The sequence below is a fragment of the Protopterus annectens genome, chromosome 2.part2, assembly GCF_019279795.1.
Source record: "Protopterus annectens isolate FY-2018-M chromosome 2.part2, PAN1.0, whole genome shotgun sequence".
NCBI classification, from domain to species: Eukaryota; Metazoa; Chordata; order Ceratodontiformes; family Protopteridae; genus Protopterus; species Protopterus annectens.
This window is the reverse complement of record NC_056730.1, coordinates 144,356,488-144,382,541: the sequence shown is the minus strand read 5'-3', so window position 1 is coordinate 144,382,541 and position 26,054 is coordinate 144,356,488.

The following is a 26,054-nucleotide window of genomic DNA, read 5'->3' as shown; positions in this document are numbered from 1 at the left end:
CTCACATCACATCTGAGCTCTAGAATGAATACTGCCCTCTCTTTCTCCAGCCACGATGTCTCACCTTAAAGAATCTCAGGAAAAATGGCACAGAATTGGCATCCAAATCAAGTCTTACTTGTCCCATTGACCATGCACCAATGGGTATTGATGGGTACCTCATTTGTGTGACACATGGCAAACTCAGAAAATATAGGTACTGTATTATCATGGTTTATAATGGCATATTAAGGTATGAAACGTAAGTGAGGTATAATTCCAGGCCCTCCATCCCCATGGCCAATGGCTCTTTGGCCTGCATGCAGCTGACCAGCCTTACTATTACTGTGCCTGGGAATAAACTGTAGCCAATGTTAATACCATCATTGAGCATGATTGTGGTTATGAAATAATCTGCCACAGGGCCACTTATATGATACAGAGTGCACAACAAAAAGAACAACCCCTGGCATTGAAACAGAGAACAGCATGTGGGGGAGGGGTCATACAGCTTAACAAAGTGGTCTCTCTCAGAGGGAGTGGCACCTCTATAGATTCCCTCAGTGTGGTGATGGATGTTGCGGCAGAGCTGGGCAGGGTCCAGAGACAGTCCAATGCAGATATCTGAGGTATGTTGACCTATTTCTGTCTATCAATACCTGCAAGTTTTCTGTACCCCTCAGTTAGTATAAAACTTAATTAAAGTTATCCGACATGGCATACAGGTGCATTGGGATTCAACAGCCACAGCTGTCTGCACAAGGCATACACAAAAATTAATACTTTCTATCATGTTTCTATTGGTAAAACTCTCAGCTCCAGGTGTGGTTCTGCTTCATTCTTACTCTGGATATTTTATCCTTTGGTGTATTCAGGGGGATTCTTTATCAGGTATTAGCACTATGGAACTGCCTCCTCACCTGATGTTGGAGGATGTGTAGCCTCTGATAATGATGGTGGGAATGAGCTGTCATAGTCAGGGAGTACAGAGTGTGTATATCAGACACAGTGGATGTGGCCACTGCATCCCCAGCACAGACCACGGATGCAGTTTCTATGTGTATGGATAACTAGGCTACCCACACATCACAGAAGACAGGTTATTGGGGATACTGTTGATCAGTGTAGTGTACTTGATGCCAGTAGAAAGTGCAGAATCTGCCCCTAGCACTCATGGGCAGAGAGGTCCGCATGATGGTGGGGGCAGGGTAGGTGGTGGGTAATGGTGCTCAGCTGAGGTGTTGTTAGCTCCATCCTCTGAATGATGTGTCAGTCGCCGTGACCAAAATATGTACAGAGCCATCATGGAGACATGGGTTAGTGCCATCACAGCCATGAAAGAGATAGTGATGGTGATCCTGGGTGGGTGCATGTCCTGCTTGTGTGTTTCTTGGACAGACTGAATCATACAGTACATCACACAATCTCTTCTGTGGTTCACCTGCAAAAGGTGAGGGCCCATCTATGGAGCTGGTCATCTGCTACATCCGCAGATGTTAACTAATGTGGCCATAGCCAATCAAGCTCCTGCAGTGCTGGCACTTCCATAACATCTGTTGTGGAGGGTTATACTCCCAGGAGACTCCATCCATGTGCTCATGTCCAGTGTCTTAGTGGCACATTTCATGCAAGATCTCACTCAAAGTTGTACAACACATCAGCATTTGGTCAGGGTCATGATACAGCCAATGCAGCTCTCATAGGAGGATGATAAACCCTCTGCCATGCATGCCATGGACCTGTCAAGGAGACTAAGCCCCATTGCTGCAACTAGTGCTGAGGCTGTGTCCCTGCAGACCCACTCTCATATCACCACAGCCCCCAAGAATATCACATACTTCCACTGACCCTTCTCAACATTAAAGGCTCCCCAGTGCTACCACTTCACAGAAAAGCACTTTTTACTTTCATACTCCACAGCACTCAAACTCCCCTGTGAAAGACATGCACTCCTGTGCTCCTCTTCTCCATCTGTGCAAAGTATGATAACTGTGTTGTGTCCTTTGTACATTGCTACTTGGCTTGCTATGTCTGATGCACAGTGTGCCAACCTATGTTTGAGTAACACAGCTTGGTGCTGGTCTTGCATGTGCCATTTCCACTATAGTATATCTACATAACTCTTGTATACCATGCTCTGAAGCTGTGTGCAAGTCACTGTCCCTTTGCTAGTGCCACAGCATACTATGCCTGACTCCATCTAGCATAAGCATCCCATGCTTCCTTCCACCACCTGTTGTGCCAGGAAAGTACAGTTGTGTACACTTAACATAAATGTAGATGTTCGAGTGTATTCAGTGTTGCAATAATTACATTTGGGTAATCTGCTGGCAAGTTGCCCTCACTCGGCCTGAATAACAAAGTCTAGGGTCCTGCATCGGTTGCTGTCTCCTCTTCCATGATGCCAGGTCGTCAGGGGTATAAAACATGCAGCCAATGCCATTTTATTCAGTTTTTCTTTACCCAGATGTCAGGTGCCCCCCAAATGGGGAGCAAAAAAATATATATAAATAAACAGTAAATATATAAATGCACTTTTAGAAACATAAACTTTACCTTCAACTAAAAACAAATACACCACAAAGGCTTTTAAGTATAGTGAAGGAAAGAAGAGTTATAGAAAGGGGGATGGCGGGTGGGTAACCCGGTCTGCAACAGTGAATACACTCGAACATCTACATTTATGGTAAGTGTACACAACTGTACTATGTTCTTCGTGTTTCACTGTTGCAGTCATTACATTTGGATAGAATTTCAAAGCTATGGATGGGAGGATGGAACTAAACAGCATTAGGAGTGGCTATAAGGCCCTGCAAGACTGCAGTGACAAAGCCTGCCCTGGATTTGGAGAAGAGAGGTAAATGATAATGCTTTGTAAAGGTATGAGCAGAGCTCCAAGTAGCAGCTTCTAGAATATATTTGGTTGGGACCCCTCTGAGAAAAGCTGCTGAAGTAGAGGCAGCCCTGGTGGAATGTGATCTGATCCCCTTGGGCACAGGTTTACCATGGTGCAAATAGCAAAAATGAATGCAGTGGCTTATCCACTTAGGAATAGTTTGCTTTGATATAGCCTTGCTCTCTGACCCTGCAGCAAATGCTACCAGTAGTTGCTCAGACTTTCTTAGAGATTTGGTCCTGTTTAAGTAGAATCTTAGTTGTCTGTGTATATCCAATGAATGCAGAATCCGCTTGCCCTTGTTCTGCGGATTTGGGTAAAATTTTGGCAGGTGAATGGTCTCGTTAGGAGCCACACTGGATACCACCTTAGGCATAAAAGAAGGATTGGTCCTGTGGGGCACCCTGTCCAGGTAAAATATAATAAAAGGCTCCAATGCCATGAGAGCCTGTAGTTCTGAAACCCTTCTTGCTGAAGTGACTGCCAGGAGAAAATCTGAATTCCAAGATAGAAATTTTATATCCGCAGTAGCTGCTGGTTCAAAAGGAGGCAGGGTGAGGTTTTCCAGCACAAAATTTGGGTCCCATGCAGGAGTTGGTGATCTTCTGGGAGGCCTTAGATTTTTGGCCTATCTAAGATACTGCTTAAGCAGAGGATGAGAAAAGAGGGGAGGCTCTGTGTTGTAATGAGCCAAAATGGCAGAGGCATGGATTTTTATTGAAGAAAAAGATAGACCCTTGTTGAGCATATCAGTCAAATATTGTAAAATCTGAGGAATATTGGGCTTTGCTGGTTCCAAGCACAGAATCTCTTCCATTTATCAGCATAAGATTTTCTAGTACTAGGCCTTCTGGCTTCCAAAATGACATCCATCACAGATTTACTGAGAGGTGTTGTTTGAATAATTAGTTGATTAGCCATGCTGCAAGATTCAGAGTTTGGAGCTGAGTGTGCAGAATTTGATAGTTCTGCTGAGACAGTAGATTAGGTATTTGAGGCAAGTAACATGGAGGAAGGTGAGACATATTCCTTAGAAGTGGGTACCAGTGCTGGTGAGGCCTGTCAAAAAGCAATTAGGATCATTGTTGGTTTTTCCTGTCTGACTTTTAGTAAGACCTTGGAGAGTAGAGGCAGAGGGGGAAAGGCATAGACTGATAGGTTTTTCTAGTTGAAGGATAGGGCATACACTTTCCATGCTTTTTTGTGATGTGTTCTTGTGCAGAATTTGTCCAGCTGATAATTTTGGGAAGAGGCAAATAGATCTATGTCTGGGCTCCCCCATTTCTGTGTTAACATGCTGAAGATTTGTGGATCCAGTTTCCATTCGTGTGGGTCCATAAGATTTCTGCTTAGGTCATCTGCCAGAGTATTTTGCTTTCCTGGCAGGAACTGAGCTTGAAGATGTATTTGATAAGTCAAGGCTGTGTTCCACAAGGCCATGGCTAGTCTGCAAAGGGGGTAGGAATGTGTACCCCCCCCCTGCTTGTTTATGTATCACATAACTGTGGTGTTGTCTGTCTTTATCAGTAGTTGTCCTGGATGAAGTAAGTCCTTGAAGGCTATCAGAGCATTCTGAACAACTAGCATCACTTTCTGGTTGATATGCAGATGCATTTGGTTTGGGCTCCATTTGCCCTGAATGCATCTCCCTGCCAGGTGGGCCCCCCAAGCATAGTCTGATGTGTCTGCAGTTAGGGTTTGGGTGGCAGGGGGTAGAGTGAATGACACTCCCTTGTTTTGGTGACATGTCTCTGCCCACCAAAGAAACTCCTGTTGTAGGCAGGGAATGAGAGGAATCATTGTTTCCAGACTGTGACAATGTTGACTCCATAAAGGTACCATTGAATTTTCCTCATATGCAGTCTCACATATGGAATTAGTAGAATGCAGGTTGCCATGAACTCCAAAGCCTGCAGAATTTGTCTTGCAGATAACTGGGTTTGTGTTGCCACTTGCTTGAAGTATGTTATCAATTGAATTTGTTTGTCTGGCGTGAGGTAAGCCATCTGGGCAGTTGTATTCAAGCTTGCACCCAGGAATGCAATTATTTGAGAGGGTACCAGTTGTGACTTCTCTTCGTTTATGATGTACTCTAGGCAGACTAGAAGCCTTTTTACAAACGCCAGATGTTGAAGAAGAGTGTCCTCGTCCTCTGCATGAATGAGATAGTCGTCCAAGTAAGGATAGATTTGTATGCTTCTTTGTCTGCAAAATGCAATTACTGGTGCCAGGCACTTTATAAAGACCCTGGGTGCAGTAGATAAGCCAAAGGGCAGTGCAGAGAACTGGTAATGCAAAAAACCTGCTTTGAAGTGGAGGTATCTTCTGCATGATTCCCTTATTGGGATATGCAGGTATGCCTCTTTTAAGTCTAAAGTTACTAACCAAGCATTCCTGCCTAGCATAGGCAGTAGTTATTCTAAAGTCAGCATTTTGAATTTTGGAATGTCCAGAAACGTGTTCAAAATCAATAAGTCCAGAACTGGATGCCATGAATTGTCTTTTCTGGGTACCAGGAAAAGTCTTGAATAAAAACCTTGTCCTTTTTCCTTTTCTGGTACTGGTTGAATAGCCCCCATATCCATGAGGGACATGACTTGTTTCTGGGCCTCTGCCCACTGGTTTTGTGGCAGATCCGGCCATCCGTTTGGAATTGGCAAAGTATGGAAATGAAATCTGTACTCCTGGAATACTATGTTTAATACCACTTGTCCTGGGTAATTAACTGCCAATTTTGAGCATGAAGTGCTAGTTTTCCCCCCAAGGGGGCTGCCAAAAGATAAGTGCTTGGTGATGGTAGAGGAAAGTCACTGAGACTGCTTACTGTAGGGTTGTGCTTTGTTTCCTCCAGATTTGGAGGTGGAGGCACCCCATTGCTTTGACCTGTAAGAACCCTGTGATTGGTATCTGGAGCCTTTTGAGCACCTGGATTTGCCCTGAGTGTCTCTGTTGGACACAGGAAAGGACCAATTTTTAGTAGGCCAGTGCCTGCTGAACCTGGGTGGCTGCACTTGCAAGAAATCTTTTACAGTTTGCATAGATTTAGCTTTGTCTTCCATTTTCTTTAAAACCTCTTCTGCCTTATTACCAAACAGAGTATCATGCTGCAAAGGGGCAGTCCGGCTTACAAGGAGCCGGAGCCAGGGAATCAGGAGCCATGCTTGATTCCGAGAACACATCATAAACAATGTCTAATACAGGAGGTATTGCCAAAGGCCTATGCTGAGGAAGAAGAAGAAAATCCCTAAGCCTCTTTTTTGATTCAGAGAAGCCCTGACTCTCCCAGTGAAAATGTTCTGTTAAAGTATACAAAGTCTCTCCAAAAGAGTAATCCTCAGGAGGAGATACAGATGGGATGGATTCCTCTGCATCAGAATCCTCATAGGGTGGAATAGAAAATTCCTGATCAGAAGAGGAATCAGAAGAAATGGAAACCTGATCTGAAGATTCATAATCAGTGCCTTACCTAGGCCTCTTAGCGGGGGGGGTTGGGAATCCCTGATCAAGGTAATTAAATCCTCAGCCATTTTGATCATCTGTTTTTTAGGCATAGGGACCTGAGCACGTGGCTCATGCATCATTTATTTTTTTGACATAGAAGTTGTTTTTGACCTTGTTTTTGCTGCTGGCGTTGGTTTAATATAAAAATGTTGAGGCCTGAAAACACCCTCAGAAGCTGGTGCCTGCTCAGTGGCTCTGGACCCATCCAAGGGAGAGACATCCACAGGTTCAATACTCTGAGAATCTCGCAGCATACAGGACTCCAAATGGGTCTTTGTAGAGGCCTGCGACTCAAACGTAGCAGGTATCAGGGGCTGCGAAAGCGCCTCACTGAGTACCGGCAAACCAGCAACCAGTGAATCGCTTAGGAGAAGCTTCGTCATCATTTTTGGACTTCAACGGTCTGTATGTCTTTTTCTTTGCATTTTTTATGAACTCCGGTTGTCGGATTGCTAACCAACGACATTTCAGGATAATTAAATCTTGCACCAAAATATTTAGAAGCAAAAATATACTGATGCTTAATAGTGCGTTGATTAAATCTAGCACAAAACTGACAGCAAGGCACGTTGTGATCTGGGCCTAGGCAAGGAATACAGTACAAAAGAAAATCCTTATGAGGTATTTGCTTCCCACAAGTAATGCAATTATTAACTTTTACTGACATCGGTAAGGAGCAAGAAAAAGTTTCCCCAACGAGGTACTTAGCTTTAGTTTGAAGACTTCAGTTCTGAAACTCGAATACGAAAATATCAGGAGTCGGCCAACTGGCAATTGCGAACTGCTTCTGCTTCGGGCACCGTGTGGCAAGAAAAACTGAATAAAATGGTGTCGGCTGCATGTTTTATACCCCTGATGACCTGATGTCATGGAAGAGGAGACAGCAACCGATGCAGAACCCAAGACTTTGTTATTCAGGTCGACTGAGGGCAACCTGCCAGCAGATTACCCAAATGTAATGACTGCAACTGTGAAACACGAAGAACATTTGCTGACCTTGCATGTGCCTACCCTGCTATAACTGCTTCCTAAATAGGGCACCATTTTTTTCACATGCAGCAGCATCATGCAGCAGGATGAATCCAGGCAGTGAAAGCATGCTTTCAGTAACCTAAACAAAAACTCAGTAATGTTGCTAGTTTGTAATTGTGCACAGTTGTGCCGTTGCCTGCTTAATTTTGTGAATTTCTTATGGGTATCATTAGCCATGGTTCCACAGCATATCTGGCATCATCAAAAAGATGCCCCTGTGGGAGGTCACTTCTTGCAAACCATTGGTACAGATCATAGGTGTGCCATATTGGGGAGTTGTGATAACTATCTCCATAGCCTGCACAAACTTTATTGATGATACTCTAGGAATTACAGACCACCTGGCAGTTGATGGAGTGATATCTTTTGGGGTTTATGTACCTACTTCAGAGTTCACCAGGTGGAGCCCTTATTTCAGTGTGGTGCAGTCTATGGCCCAGATGGACCCTTATTTCAGGGAAGTACAGTCTATGTCCCCCAGCACATCAGGGAAACAGGCTTTATCGTAAATGTTTTTCTTGATTTTAGTTCTTTCACAGACCTGATGAAGGCTTTATTGCATTAGTTAGCTGAAAGCAATTTTAGTTGTCAGTCTTTTTATGTATATGTTATGATTTTCTTAATACCTGATCTTGGAATGTGGGTTGCAAATAGATAGGTAGTGTTGATTTAGTTTGATCTACTCAGTAGTAGTGTGTGGGGGTGGGTGCTTGCTATTCTAAACTGCACTTTTACGGCCCTATTTGTATTGTTTGCCATGAATATGCTGGTTTAAAATTAAACAATATGCATATTTTCCACACCTACTTCTAAGTATATAAAAGCTGATATGTTTAACATTGTTAAAATATTTCTGATTTTTTGTTACTGAGGATCGCTTGTCTGTGACAAATAAAGGCTTGTTGCTTTAGAGCACTACCTGTGTTTCATAATTTTTGGAAATTATTGTGACTCAGCTCATCAACGAAGTTTTAAGACCACTAGTTTCTCTGTTTTTTGTTTTTTTTCCTCAGCACTCGTGGTGGTGAGGTTGGAACTAGACAGATTCCTGTGCTTGTTCATTTTTTCATTTCTTTATTGTTAAAATGTCACATGGTGTTGTCTCTCTTCTGTGGGGTACAACATGGGAATGACATGCTCCAACACATGCTGAAGCATGGCATCAAGAAACTGATGAAGTGTCAAAGTGGTTTAGAATTACTTGATTTCAATGATATTTTACAGCTACACAGTTAAGCCTGATATATATAACACAAACAGAAAGTTATAATTCAAAGCAGAAAGAAATGATGATGAAGCGTGGAGAAATTCAACAAACAAGGAGAGACTGGGATTTATACGCTGCCGTCTAAGGAGAATAACAATAATAAAGAATATTATAGTCATGAAGTAGCAGAAAGTATTCTAAGAGCTAAGCCAGCACGAGAATGGAGAAAGGAGATTTTGCTGATAGGGATGACTACAAGTAGGGGTACTGAGAATAGGCAAGAGGGGGCTGGAATTTACTGGAGAAAACTAGCAAAGGAACCAAGGTATTGGGGCAAATAACTAGAGAGGGAAAGGTAATAGAATGGAATGAGGTCAAGAAAACATTTGGACTGCAGGATAGAGGCTGCCTTCCCTATCAGGGATTGATATCAGAGTAAAGGCAAAGTGAAATGCATAGTTGAATCCTAAGTGAAAAGCCTGCTGTCATAGAGTTTTTAGCTGAATCTAGAACATATGCTGATGTTAAAAACAGGATAATTAGTAGGCCATATAAAATTACTTACCTGGTCTACTTAGTTGTTAAAAAACATGGAAATAAAATAAAGTGTTGACCCTATTGGGAAAATGTCATGCATTTGGTATATGAATAACTATGCCTTATTACTTTACCATTTTTTGAAGGGTTATATTCAGTGGGGAGATAGGAAGGCATTACTATCATTAAACAAAGAAAGCTTTAAAGGCATTATGGGAATAGTACTTTTGTCATGGAATGTATATGGTATTCATGATATCTCCATAAGAAAACTATTCTGGTATCTGCTATATATTAGGAAAAAACAACATATGTCTTATTCAAGAAAAATATATGTGTGCCTCACAAACTGAACCAAATAAAAAGAATTAGATAACACATTATTTTCACTTCAGACAACTAAACCAACAGTTGTGGAGTGACAATAGTAGTTTTAAAAAATATCTTCCTTCAGAAATGAAACAGGCCAAAATGATCCTCAATGTGGGTTTATACCTCTGGAATGTGTATGTCCATTTCTTTTGGCTTTGATTTTAGTTTATGTACCCTATCAAGATAAGTGAGGTTTCTTCTTAATGTGTCATATATGATGGCTTACTTCAGTAATCATGGAATTATCATAGATAATGATTGGAATCTGTCTTTATGCTGTCAGAATATATTTCTTACTTTATGCCTTACCCCATTAAAATATTTTCTCAAGCAAGGCCTTATATTGCTTTAAGTCAGAGTAGAGATTTTAGTTTACTGAAAAAATATAATTCAGGCACCTGAGGTGTTTAATTCTTGTTATACCCTTTTCTCTATAATAAGCATAAAAACTTTGAATTTTCCTCATCTTTCTATAAACCTTGACTAAGAATTGTCTTAATTTTGCTGTTGAGATTGTTTTCAAATTCCAGCTTTCACATAGTACTGAAGCCAGGTATTTTTCAGGCCACTCTCTGATATATTTAAAAATCAGTAGTTGGAATAACCCATGAATGTGGCCAAACTGGAGATTAAAATCCAAAGCTTTTGCAAGATAAAAAGATAACAGATTCATTAATTCAGTCTTTTTCCAATACAGCAAGACAGAATTATGATATGGCATTAGATGGGCCACTTTCAAATCCACTTTAAGAGGACTAATAATTAGTAAATCTTCTTATATACAATGTTTTTGGATGAAACAGATCAACAACCTTATAAAACTAATTTTCAAATTAGATTAACAAGAACATATAAACTTCAACTTATAAAAATGTGAAACTCTGGTTGATGAACAGTATAAATTAAAATCTCTTTATGGTTCAGAGTTATCAGTATCTGAATAAAATATGAAAGCAAGGTACTCTAAATGGGCTTCAATTCTTCCTGGAACTTTTAGCAAGCTTTTAGAAATTAAATCCTGGTTCAAATAACATGTCTTCATTTAAGTATAATGGCCTCATATATACACAATGGAAAGACATTGGTGAAGTTGTCTACTACACTTAGAAAAATATTTATTCTTTCACCAGTTCTAATATAAATTTGGAAGATATTGTTCAGTATTTGTCCAACTTCTTTCCTAATAATTGGTAAACAATTCATTTCCGGACTAGAATCTGACTTCTTCTTTTTGTAAGTGATGACAGTCATCCCACGTTTTAAAAGTAAATAGGGTTCCTGACTCTGGTTAGATTGATGTAACTTGCTAAAAAAAAGGAAAAAAAAAAAAAATATATATATATATATATATATATATATATATATATATATATATATATCTCAAGTTATGCAGTTATATTAAAGATAGTGGTTTCTTTAAAAAGCATATTCATCAACTGAAGGCATTTTTTTATTTTTAAACTTAATTTGTACCTTTTTCTAATTAAGAATTTTCATACCATGTCACTAATAAATCTCAATATATCATCTTTATGAATGCTACTAGCCAAGATATTCCATTTAATCACTGACTATATCATCTCCAAATTTTCAGTCAGCTTTATAGAGTCATATCAGACTCAGAATAACAACATAATGCTGAAACAGATCCTATACCATCATTCTCAGAGACTGGAACAACAAGGCATTTGTACTTCAGATGCAAGCAACAAATGTCATCATGCTCACATACACACCCTTCTTATTCAAAGTCCTGAAGTCATGCATGAATCAGTCTCCATCTCCACTGCAGTTAATAATAAAAATTAGTCATACCTAAAACTATCCACAGGCACCATGTACAACTTTCATTAGTTACTGTGTTTTCTTATACTATTGTTCTAATCTTTCTTTTATGAATTCTACATATTCCCTCCAATGACATTTTAGCTCTATTCCACATCTGCTATGAGTAGCCAAGAGCAGTACCAGAACTGTGGTAATTATTTGAATTATAAACTAAATCTTGATAGAGCAACTAAATTCCCCACTAAGTGTGCATAACAAAATTCTGAGTTTATGCCTTGCTAATCATATAATTATTTCACTGAATGAACTCAAAAATGTTGGTATCAAGAATAAATCTGATAAATGTTTGAATAAACTAGTAATCTAGTTACTGTCTATTTGTTCCCCGGGCTGTAAACAGGGGTAACTTTTAACCTGCAAACTTGTCTATTCATGATTATCTGTGTATACTTTGTAAATATTTCTATATTGTTTCTATTCTAATTACCTGGGGATCTTATTTTGTAATGATTTTTTATTGTATCTGTTTATCTTGGAGCTTTTCTCCCCGGGCCGCTGAAAATGGATATGTATCCAGTCGGACTATCCCGGTCAACAAATTTAAAATAAAATAAATAAATAAATAAATACATATTCTCTTATCTGGGCAAATTTTAACTTGGTTTTAAACAAAATTGGGCTAATTGAAAAAAAGAAATTTAAATTGATTTTACTATCAGAAAAATCACTCATAAACAGAGATATAGTTAGGGTGGATCAAAGGGGGACAAGCACCCTAGGTACAAAGTTTTAGGGCTGCAATCAGCAGGTCCCCTTCAGTCTTCAGTGCATACTGGTATTAAGAAATGAATACTGCTATTGCATTTGCAGTTTTACAGTTAGAACTGAAACACCATTACAACTTGTATATGGCATACAGTGTAGCAGTTTGCAACAGATTAAAAAGACAGAAGAGATTTTTTTCTTTGTTCCTTAACTTAAAAAGGGGGACTCCAAATCAAGGAAGGGCACTGGATACTAGAACAGCTACCTGCACACCTGATCATAATAATGAATGTATTTCTGAAAGTATTTTCTTTTTGTAACTATTCATTTTCCCATATTACAGATGCATATTCCAATTCTATCAGTTTCATTTCTATTTTTATTTAGGGACGCAATAATCTAGAATTAAATTAAATAAAACATCTATCCCAAAAGCAGAGACCTGAAGATTCCTAATTTTCTTTTTTATATAATCTCATGAAATGTAAGACTTTTAAATGTTTTTTGGGGTTATCGCATTACAATTTTGAATAACACCCAGATATGGATTACTTAAATTAAATCAGTTGTTCTTAATTTAAGTCTTGAACCCCTACCCTTTATTGATAACATTTCAAGTATAATTTTCAGACTACCTTCCTTTATTAAATGTTTAATTTTAGATACTCAGAAATTTATCCCCAAATTACATGACTTTTTTAAAGTATTCATATGGCATCAACCTCTGGAAAGTAATCCCAAGATAACAATAAATAAAATACCTCTGTATTTTACTTATTTTCTAATTCTGAAAGATAAACTGATAAAAGATGTGCTCATTAATAAATGCTCATTAATAAATGGTTGGAATTGTCCTCAGATATTTGTTGATAAAACCTTGATTCCTTTGCCGCTTCTCAAATTAGCTTCTCATTCAAAGTCCTGAATTGTAGTTTCCAATTGTCCCCCCTTGATGTGATGGATGATGCTTATCATTAATGCCTTCATGGTTACAAAGTCCTAAAAATAAATATAGTTTGTTTTTCTGTAAATCAGTACTAAATTCACTAACTGTTACATCAGTACACTCCTTCAGTTATTGATTAGCAGTTTTGAAGGACATCAGTATAGAAGCTAGTTGGAGGAAAACATGAATCAGATGATATAAGTATGTGCCATTCACTAAATTTGTTCATCAGCAGTTTTACGATGCTATGTAATCCCTACCTATACTTCCATATGCTCACACCTGTGACAGCTTCCGTCATAGGAGACATTCTACTGCAGATGACCTAGCATCAATGGCATAGAGCAATAAAGCTCCAGTTGAGGCACAGGTGACCATAGCTTGTCATGCAGCTTAGATGCTTGATGGCACTGCTAGGGAGTATGAGTAGTCCTCTGCCTGCACTCACTGCCACTATTCCCTGATGGGGGTAGCTTAGGGTGGGTGCTGTGTTCACCAAGTCACGAGTGGATGACAATTATCATAACAGTGTAAGAAAGCATGTACTCACAAGGTAATGGTACTGTGGGCCACTGACATAATTTGTCTTGTACACATCCCCATACTAGAAAGTGGGGTTAGGTTATTCAAAAATGTTTTCATTGCCAAATGTCCCCCCATCCCCACCCCCCACAGTCAGATCTTACCTCAGCTCTGAGTGAAATCCACAAAACAGAGGAATACATGGTCACTGTCTGATTGATGGAAGGTTAGAGGGGATAGTATGAATAGAAAAATACTCCTACAGATGTTCTTCCTACTCTTTTATCCATGCCAATCTGTTCAGCCTATATAGTCTTGTATACATACATACACACATATATATATATATATATATATATATATATATATATATATATATATATACATATATATATATTTATATATATTTTTTGTATATATATATATATATATATATATATATATATATATATATATATATACATATAAATGTTAAAAATTCAAAGTGATAAATGATAAATGGAAATGGTATAGCTGTCTTAATAATATGCCTTTATGAAATATTAATTTTACATTTTTTTAGATAGTCACACACTTGATATTCGAACAGTGGATGGATAGCATACATAACTTTAAGAACCTTCTTAAGTCCTACTTATCGAACTCATAAATATGCTCCTGCTCTAGCCCTGGGTAAAATCCTTACTCCCACCTCCTGTCATCCATCTCAAAGCTACCTCATAGAGATTTGATAACCTCTCTAATATCAGATGGAATGCATATTAACATAATTTCTTCTGGATATTCTTATATTGCTGTTACAGTAGTATTGATGAGTCTATAAAAGTTATTTATTGATTGTTACTATATTAATATCATACGCTCATGTCATGATTATATGGAGTTAGGAGTAAAAGTAGTGTGCAATGTAATTACGCAGAGTTTAGCTAAGTTTCTGACAGATGTACATCATGTCTCTCATCTCTTTATTATGACTTTAATGACAATATGTATACTTAAAGTTACAGGTTTCATAGCAGCTGTAAGGAATGTACATAAGCACTGACTAGTTGTTTCAGCTTTAAAGTTAGTATCTCAATGTATACAACTTTTCTTTTCTAGCACATTGATGCCACTAAAGGATAAGACATTAAAACTGAAGTCCCATCTGCCTGAGTTGGTAGTATCTCAGGTGAATATAAAAGATTCCACAACACTCATTCAAAAGAGTAAGGGGAAGTTCCCTACTGTCCTGGCCAAATTGCCTCCAGTGATACTGATACTAACTTGGGTCTCCCCTGAAAAGAGGCTGCTAGCCTAGTGTGACTAACCCAATCAATAAAAGACTAAATAAAAGATAAAACAATAATAAAACTATGGTTAGGGCAAGCTCATGTTTTGCTCCCCCACCCCCTTCAAAATCAGCATAGAAGTCCTTTGTAAGCAAGAGTCTCACTTTGTTCAACCGTTACCCAGGCTGGTGTGGTTAAATAATTAAAAGTGTAACATTGCATTGATTATAATGTGGTTTCCTATTACATAGTTTTACTTTCACTTACTATAAATTAATGCTCTTACTATAAGTATTTGGTCGGTTTGAAGTGTAAAAGAATTCTAGGTGTGAGTTATGGATGCATTGCTATTTATGAAGAGTATATCAGACTATAGGATATTCAGAGAGAAATATAGCAGTTTAGCTGTAAGTTCTTAGCATTGTGTTAATGGGTGAGTGATATCAAAAGAGTTACGTATGGAAGAAGCAAATCAAGAATCTAACTTCTGATTATAAAGCTGGGAGCCTGACCCTGGGTGAGAGAAGATATTGCCCATAGTTTTACAGCAGATGAATACAACAGTCAAGGATAAAAGAGCAAAAACATTTTTCATCTCTTAAAGAAGCAGCTTAAATTAAGAATATAGCTACTGTCCATTAAGCAAAACAATGGCTCCCAAAGAAATCTTCTCTAACAGATCACACCCTAAGTGCACAGAAAATAAGAACTAATCAGAACACTGTTTTCTATTGCAAATGCTTTCCCTGCCACATGTGCCCAGATAAAGTGAGCACTGTTGCTCAGATACAGTTCCAGAGATAATTCAGCATTTACAATACTTGGCATCAAAGTGATATCAGGGCATTTATATGTCTCCCCAACATACCACTCAACTTCTTTGGTCAAGAATTTTGTGCAAAGCAAGAGCTAATGGGTGTACAAAATCAGAGACAGTTTTTATATGTTACTCTAATTCACTTAACATATTAATAGAAACAAGTTTTACATCAACTTGAATTTTCTAAACAATAAGTATGAAACTCTATGGGCTGGATTATTGACTGACTACCTCAGTAAATTTACAAGAAAATCAAAGTTTTTATGAGGATAACAAAAACATTTGGGTTAAAATCAAGGACATTTCAGATATATGCTTCCTAATGAATGAATTAACTATAGTCACAGTATTAACAAACATAACCAAATCAAGACCTTATTACAAATATGACGGCAATGAGTGAAAGTGTAATGTCTTCTAGTATGTGAGCATGTGCATCTCAATCATCCATGGTAGGTTCAAGCAACAGACTCTTATCATGACAGAATGGATAACCAGATGTACAAAATGTCAGGACAGACATTACAAAATAAATCCACATCATTCAGATCTGAATTTAAATGAGAAAACATTAATACATGCAAAAAAGCTGCTCAGATGTACTTTTAAGGGCAATACTGGCAGAAGTATCTTAGATATAAAATGAACAATACACAAGTGTAGAGTCTGGAAGTATTACAAAAAGACCCCAGATAAAAATCTATGTGGATTGCAAAACCAGACACAGAACAGTATTTTCTCATTCCTGAAAGTGACAATGCAATAGAAGTAATTCCCAGTACTGTTACCATGGTGAGCTACTTTCATCAATGTCCATGTTTTTCCTTGCTTGATTAATTTATTGTATTTTGATAAGGTGATCTGATAAACTTTTTCAGAAGAAACCCAAGGAGCAAATTCCAGAAAAGTTATAGGTTACATTCAGCAATTATATCTACTAAAGGAATATATGGGACTGTATGCATCATTTTTTTGTAGTAAATTGTTTTGCTACTAATGTTTTTATTGATAATTTCAGCAAAAACATATTGTGGCATGATACAAAAAAAAGATTACTGACTTTAATAATTGGCTTAGTTTCTGGTGTCATTCTAACGGGGTGCCATATTTGTCAGCACTGGAGATAGTCAACAGACCACACTGCTTTCCCATGGATTGTCTGCACCTCTCCCTTCTAGGCTTTCAAATATTATTGATAGCATTGTCCTCCTCCAAAGTGCCTTTTTAGGCAACACCAAACTGAAAGTACTTCCAACATAGCAAATCAAAACCAAGAAAATCTAAAGGTGGTACTGTTCAGGGCTAGGAGTCTAAACATAAAGGTCCACTCTCTAGAAGTTCTCTTCACCTTAGAGAATACTGACATCTGTGTGGTCCTGAAACATGGTTTAAAGCCAAGAAGATCACACCAACAGTGTAAGGTTATAATGGCTTCCACACACTTAGACTACACAGACAGGGACTAAATGTGGAGGTGTCTTGATTTAAAAAATGATAAAAAAATGTATATATATATATATATATATATATATATATATATATATATATATATATATATATATATATATATATATATATATATATATATATATATATGTGTGTATATATATATATATATATATATATATATATATATATATATATATATATATATATATATATACTTCAAGGCTGTTCAAACAGGACAATACACTTGAACTTCTCCACGTTCAACTCACCATAGGCAAAATCTCATACCACTTTCTTGCAAGTGTAGGTCTCCCTCTATGACCCAGGAAACCCATAACATGTATTTAAACTTATTGGAAACACTCACCATCCAACCCAATACCATATTCATGGGCAACTTTAATTATCCCACCATTAATCAAGAGTCATACGTGACACCAAATGTACAGGCACAAAGATTCCTGGATTTTGTAAATGTAAACTCCCTGGATCAGATTGTAAATGCACCAACCAGGGGTGATCCATACTGGATCTGGTCCTTACTAATATGGAAGAGAGCTGCACACCCCCTAGTGTAGTGTCTTCTCAATCTTCCCTCAGGAAATACCATGAAAATATAACTCCTCTTGCTATCACTAGGGAACAGGTCCTTAATGCTCTTTCTAAGGCCAAGAACACTGCATCAATAGGCCCAGACAATATCCTAGGACACCCTCTAAATAGCATAAAACATGACCTATGAGGCCTTCTGGAATTGCTGTTTAACTGAAGCCTCCAAACAGGCTTCATGCCTCATGAATGGAGAACAGCAACAGTCATTCCTCTGTACAAAGGTGGGTCATCTACAGACCCTGGAAACTACAGACCTGTAAGTCTCACTAGTCTCCTATGCAAAGCCATGGAAAGAATTATCATGGAAATGATCAATAATAACATAGGAAACCCCCAGACACTGGACCTAGGCCAATTTGGTTTTGTCAAGGACATGTTATGCCTACTTAAGCTGGTGGACCTTTTTGAGAAGGTCACCAAAGTAATGGATGATGGCAAAATGGTTTACACTGTCTACCTTGACCTGGCCAAGGCATTTGACACAATACCCCATTCAGGCATTGTTGGCAAACTCTGGAGGTTAGGTACAAGCTCTTATGTCACCTGGTGGATAGCCAGAAGGCTCATAGACAGGACCCAGGAAGTTAGAATTGTCCACCTCTACAAAGAGGCCAGTCACAAGCAGAGTCCCTCAGGTATTGGTCCTGGGATTGCTCCTTTTTAGCATTTACTTCTCTGAAGTCAAGGCCAATGTCAATGGCCTCTGCCTAACTAAATTTACAAATTATTGCAAATTAGAAGCTGTCATTGAATCCTCCACCAACACAAATGTTCTCCAGGAAGGGCTGACACAGGCAAATAACTGGTGTCAAAGCCATGGATTAAAACTAAATGCCAAGAAATGCATTGCAGTATTCTTCACAAAGTCATCCACCCCTGGTAACTATCATACTGATAACACACCCATACGAGCTGACCCATTAGTCAGGCACTTGGGGACAAACATAGACAGTAATCTAGCCTTTGACCAGCATGTGCCTACAGTTGTGAAGGAATCATTCTATTCTTATAACCAAATATATAGCATCTAGGTCCAAGGAAGTCATTATTCAACTGTATTTGGCATCATTATACACATAATTGAGTACAGTGCCCCCTTTGGTATGTACCAAAACAGGCATATCCAACAACTGGAATATCCACAGAGGTTCCTCACTAAAAGAATACAGGGCATAAGTAACATGTTCTGTGCAGACCACCTCATGGCCCTATCCCTGTATTCTGTGTCCTTCAATCTGTTGAGTGGAGATCTATGCCTGACATAAAAGGCATTGTCAGACTCCACTTTGCTGGACCTCCTGCATATCCACAAAGTAAACATCACCAGAATTACCTGCTCCAAAGACTTAAACCTTGCCTGTGATATAAATATGACCTGCTGGAGAGATAAGTATGTATGCCAGAGACTACCCCATCTATGGAGCAGGCTTCCCATGCATGTGAAGCAGAGTTCCTCCCTAACTCAATTCAAATGCAACTTGGACAATTGGATGGAAAACCAGAAATACATCCCTGGTTGCTTTTATCACATCTATCTTTCTTAATATTTTATCTATTCCCTCGTCTATAGTCTTCTAACAGTGACACTTCTAGTTCTAATTGCTTTATAGTTTTCTCTATTCGATACTTCCATGATACTATTCGATTTCTCCTCTTCCTTACCCTCGCTACCATGTGTTCTTGTGGTAGAACTTTATCAGTTATTAATTTAGCATCACAGTAATATATCCTGTTTACTTCTGTTATATCTCATGGATCTCTATGGACTGTCCTAATTACTGCATTAATTTGTTTTATCCGACTTCTGACTTTTTTGGGTTTTATTGCCCTTCTGCAGTCTATTTCTCTCATTGATCTTAATATATCTATCCATACCTATTTCTCTCATTAAGCTCAATATATTGATCCATGTCTATTAAATTAAGCAAATCTTCTCTTAGCTGATTTTCTTCTGAACTTGAGTGCACATCCCTTGTTTTCCATTTCCTGCAAGCATTCTATCTTCTTATATGAAACTTGAAACTTCTCTTCAGTTTCATCCTGTGCCATCCATTGCCCTGTCACATGGGAACTCACTGGCCTATCACTTCTCAACATTGACTGCATCAGAGTTTCCACAGTTTCCTGTTCCTTTCCTTGCTGTCTAGCTTCAAGTGAACGTTTGTACTGGTTTCCTGTGGAAGGCTGCAAAATATCTTGATATGGCACCTGAGCAATTGCTTCCTGTTCCACTGGTTTCCCCTTAAATTGGATATACATTTCTCTATCCTGTTGTGGTGCTTTATGCATTCCATTTTCTACACTGAATCCTTCACTTTGCAGATACTCCATAACCTCAGTTTCTATTTCTTTAAATTCTGCATTATTAATCTCCTTTTCTACTTTTCCTGTTTGTCTTCTTATTTTTTGTACTGTAAACTTTTCCATATCCAGATTCCTTTGCCTGTATTTCTCTTCAAATATCTTTGGTGCTGCTCTTTTTGCATTGGTTAGTTTTGCTTTCTCCTTTGCATAAATATTACACCATATTAAATCTCTTTTTCTTTCCCATATCCATTTTTCTTCTTCAGATGCCTCAAGATCTTCCTGTTTCTCCTTACTTTGGGGACTCACTCCAGCATGCTGTGATGTAACCTGTGTTAGACCTTCTATACACCAAACCTTTCACTTCGCAGGCACTCCATAACTTCAACTTCTATTTTTTTTAACTTCTGCTTTATTAATCTTCTTTTCTACATTCCAACTTTGTGATGTTATTCTTTATTGTGAAATTTTCCATATCTGGATGCTATTGCCTGTATTTCTCTTCGAATATCTTTGGGGCTGCCTTCTTTATATTGATTAATTTGGCTTTCTCCTTTGCATAAATATTGAACCATACAAATCTCTCTTTCTTTCCCATGTCCATATTTCTTTTTTATATTTTTCAAATATCTATAGGTTTTGTTGTTTATATTTTCACACTTCCTTAGATGCTTCTTTTTCCAAACAGATCAAAGTTTCTTGATCTATATACTGTTTTTCACAAATCTGTTGTATTTATGAAAGCAAATTTTCATTTGAAGCTTCTGACAGCTTTTTTTTTTTTTGCAGAAGTATTTTTCTTTCCTCTAATTTCTCTCTTAATCATTTTGTATATCTTGTGTCTGGAAATTCTGGGGTTTTTGCATAACAGTAACAATACATAATTTCTTTCTTATTGTCAGTAGTCCACTCTATCATCTTTATAGCTCTTCTTTGGCCTAGCAGTTTTTGTGATTTTTGTGGACTGCTACTTCTGTCTACAACAGGGGGGCCATCCTCCCATTGTAGGAATGTTTCCATATTTTGAGGATACTACACTGTAATTTTTTCCAGTACTGGCACCAGTGTGCCTACCAGGATTGGACACTTTTTTATTCTGGGTCTTGTGCGCCCAGCTATCTCTTTTAATTTTTGACTTACTTCTGTCCATGATATATGCTATATAAATACATTCTATATATCAGTGTCGCCTTGGTGAGATTTTGTGAAAACAGGGTCCACCTCACGAAGGTACCCACCAAGACTTGAGGATGAATTCAATTTCAGCACTACTACTCTCCTTTGCTTGCTGACTTTTCATCTCTCCATTCATGCCCCTAGCTCAGTATAGCTGGCTCCATTTACAATGAGCTTTGCACACAATTGTGTATTGCCTTTGAGGTTGCAGACATAGCTAAAGAATGCTTTGTGGTTGCCCTTGGCCTGAGAGGCCAAACTTTCTTCAAATTTGGCTTTGGTAGACTTTATTTGTCCTCTGAGTTGTTCATTTAATTTGATGAGAGTATTTTTGTCCTGCTGGGTGCTGCACCTCCTAAATTCTGCCACAATTTTCTTCCTCCTGTTATACAGCTGATTGATTGTGTGATTCCACCAGGGTGACTTGCTTTTTGAGTTAGTTCTGTACTTCTTCCAGGTGGCTACAGCTGCCTCTATGCAGCTATTAACATACTTGTACAGGGTTTCTGTGAACAGTTCTGCATAGGCAGATGTGTTCTCAAGGTTTATGAGGGCTTGAAATTTTGCCAGGTTCTCACTTAATAGCAGGAGGTTAGCCTTAGAAGAGTTTCTGAACATTCTAGGTTTAGCTGGGGGTCCAGGTTTTATTTTTACTTCAAAGGAGACCATTTTGTGGTCTGACCTTACCAAGGAAGGCATTACAGTAGGGGGTGTGCAGCACTGTCCCATATTAGTGAGGATCAGGTCGAGTCTGGTTGCACCCTTGGTTGGTGTACTGACTATCTGGTCCAGGGAGTTTGTGTTTACAAAATCCAGGAATCTCTGTGCATGTACGTTTGGTGTCATATAGGATTCCCAGTTAATAGTGGGGAAATTAAAGTCACCCATGAATATGGCATTGGGTTGGATGGTTAGTGTTTCTAATAAGTTTAAATACATGGTATGGGTTTCCTGGGTCATAGAGAGGGACCTATAGCTTGCAAGGAAGTGATATTGGATTTTACCTATGGTGATTTGAATGTGGATTTGCTCAAGTGCATTGTCATGTCTGATCAGCCTTGAAGTATATTTAGTTTTTATGTAAATAGAGACACCTCCACCTTTAGTCCCTGCCTGTGAAATAGCTGGCCTAAATGTGTGGAAGGCATTATAACCTTGCACTGTCGGTGTGCTCTCTGTGGCTTTAAACCATGTCTCAGTGACTGCACAGACATCAGCATTCTCTAGGGTAAAGAGGACTTCTAGGGAGTGGAGTTTTTTGTTTAGACTCCTTGCACTGAGCAGTAATACCTTTAGATTTTTTTGGCTTTAATTTGCTATGTCGGAAGTACTTTCATTCTGGCATTGCCTAAAAATGCACTATAGGGGAAGACAATGTTTTACCTAATATTTGAAAGCCTCCTTCTATGCTGACAAATATTGCACCCCCTTAGAATGATGTGTAGTATGTCATATCAGTCACAGCTCGTGGCTTAGGTTCTAGTGAGGGTGTTTGTGTGAGAACCACAGAGTCAGGTGACCAGATATGATGTCATTCTGTAGCCAACACTGAAACTGTATTTGAATTCTAGGGGAGATGTGATAAGGGCACTCTGTCTTTGAGACCTGATAAAGACACTGGTCCACTTTCATCTTGCCTTACTTTATTAAGTAACAAGGAAACAGTAATTCTTCAGTCAGTTAGGAAAATACAATGAGATTAACTAAATGCAGTTTTTTTTCTGTATCTGTCTGAGTCTTTCCATCTGTGTTGTGTTTTATATTTCCTGTAATTGAAACTCTGGTGTTTATTATAAATATTTATTCAGTATTTTCATGTTTTTTTTTATTATTTATTATGAAATATATCTAAAACTTTCATTGTGGCTGGTCATTTAGAAAATATTCAGCCTTTGAGAGTACTTGAATTTATTTAGTGGCACTGTGGCTCCACGTTCTTGAAAGTCTTGCTGCTTGATTAAACTACCATTTGTATAAGTATGAATTTTACTAAGTGTAATTGGGTACCCTTGTAAGACCTGTAAAGTAGTTGGTTTTGGGTGTTCTGGTGGCAGTGAATCTACCTTATAGTCTGGGTAGAGGTGTCAGAGTGGATAAGCTGTGCCAGCCTTTCCCAGGAGTGTGTGTGTAAAAATCCAAATCTCAAAAGAAAGTGTGTGACATCTACTTTGAACAGGGACACTGAGAGCATTGATTTCTTAAAGAGGGTGGTGGATGACTTGGCTTGAAACACCCAGCTAAGGACTCAGCTCTGTAGTGGTCAGTGGGGAGTCTTATTTGGGGTTCATAGGTTCATAGATAAGTACTAAGCTAACTGCCTTTGCAAGCCATTTTAAGCCTAGCCAATTATCCCTTGTGAGACTCAAACCTTGCACCTTCTGTTTGTAAGACAAACACCTTAACCATTAGGCCACCCTCCTAATCCCTGGAGAGAAACCCCAACTCCAGGACTGGAGTGTGCATTCCCTGTGTGCTCTTAAGGGAAACTGTACTTGGTGCAGAGAGAGCTGCATCTGAAAATACTGTGTGTGTCTATTTTTTTTACAGTGAATGCTCCCCACCAGTGTCAGTGGTGAGGATTGAAGCTCCTTGATAACTGGTCCAGAGAAGGGATGTCACACACTGCCAAAATTTTCCTGATGGACATCTGGAGCAAGTAGCATCCCCTGTGCTGATGGCATGAGGACTTCTTGGTGAGATATGGAATCAAATGCTCCTTTAAAAAAAAAAGACTAGTCCTAGATGTCAAGGCATTTTTAGACATTTTGTGTATGTAGTCCACTATATTCAGCCAGTGTTATTAGTTTTTCATCTCCTGCTTTCACTTCACCTTTCCTTAACCATTTTTGCATCAAATCTTAGTCAACATGTGATTGTTACAGACCATCTGTGTACATTAAACAATATTTTGGATTTTCCAACTTTTTCCCTTCTTCTTATCTTCTTCCTTATGTTCTTTCTTTTGTTTTTGGCACAGTCAGTTTCAATCTGACTTTTGTCTACTTCTGGTTTGATTTCAGTTTCCACTTGACACAGAAATGCTCCTGCCCAACTAAACAAAGATGTCATCTTAGACTTCTTCCCATCATGTCGTAAAGCTTTTACTACATTTGGATCTGATGAGGTCAGCAGATAGGTATACAGTCCCACAATTGCAGATCTATACATGTAATCAGTTCCAAGGAGGCCCATATGTCCTTCAGAGACAGAGGAATATGTATTCTAGGTGCATACTGATTTTTATATATCATTTAAAAAGTATGACATTATTCTTGATTTCACATCCAATTGATCCAATACCTTTTGGAGACAGTCAGTCACATCAAAGCTCTAAGTTACAACAGGAAGAGCAAATTGATTTATAGCTTGGATTTTATTCCTAGATGTCAGGGCAGTTTTCAATATTAGTTTTAGTCTTTTGAAGTATTCCTCACTGCACTTTATTCTAATTTGTTCATGTTTTATTGCCAATCCTTCATCTATTTTCAGATATTAAACACTCCGTTCTGCTCAAGTTAATTTACATCACATTCCTGTCCAGGTTAATGTTTTCTTAGTGCTGCATCTTTCGTTTTTACTGTTGCTTTTGCATGTTTACCAGGATCAGCAACCATTTTTAGATCATTTGAGAAAGTTTTAACCATTTGTAGTTGTGCTTTCAGCTCATCATCTGATGAATTAACTATACAGTTTTGCGTCATTAAAAAGACAAATGAGAAGTCTTTAGTTTCTGGGAAGTCTTTGGTTTCTGGGAGCCAAAGTGTAACCATATCCTAATCTTTTAAGTAAATGGCATAAGGAGTCAAGGGCAAGACAAAACAGCAGCAGTGACAAAGAATTACCGAAGAAGACCCCCTTTGAATTTTTATCCCTGGGATAATAATTTGCCCTTAGTTATGACTCAACTGCAGAGTGGATTGTCACTGTTTCATGATCATTGTAATGTAATTGATCAATGTAGGGAGTATCTTGTACACCTGTAAGCATTCCTTCATCCATGAAAGTGGAATGGTATCAAACACTTTTTTGTAATCTATCTATGCCATACTTAGATTCTTCCCCTTTTTATAACTCTCTGTTATGGCTTTATTTTGCAACAAATTATCCTGTGTTCCATATGACTTTCTTCTGCTACCATTTTGTTCTACTGCCTCCCATATATTATAATGGGTGGGAAAGAGAGGAAGATTTGAAAGGTATACACAGGCATGCACTAGTATTTTTTTTTATTTTAGTCTTTATTGACTGGGCAGGTGGTCTGTTCCTTGGACCCTTTTAAACCATAGTTCAATGTATCTATGTGGTTAGCTTATGCTGACTTTGCATCAGAACAAGAGCAGTAATGCCAGGCCTAGACTACTTAATAAAATAAAAGTAAAGATGAACATTATCAGTAAATGCTCGATAAGACAAACATGTCATGTAAATGGGAATAGTATGTACTGGCAATAAAACATAAACAAATTAGAATAAAGTGCAGGGGTGGGAGGTTGGCATAATGGTTAAGGTGTTTGCCTTATAAGAACAAGGTGCAGGGTTTGATTCTCACATTGGATAATTAGCTAAGCTTAAAATGCCCTACAAGGGCAGTTAGCCTAGTACTAATCCATGAGCCTATGTATATGCACTATATGTAATGGCAACAGGGAAAACAATCCTAGACAACCCCCACTCCAAAAAGTGACTATGTTAAATAAATAGTGGACATTTTGGTGACAATGTAAAAGAAAGGGCAGCTACATATATATATCACACACTTTAACTAAAAGAATATGCTGGGAGAGGGGGTACACAGCAGTACCAACCATGAAGAGAATATGCAAACTCTATACATGCCAGGACTGAAATCCAGGACAGAAAATTTAATGACCAAGACA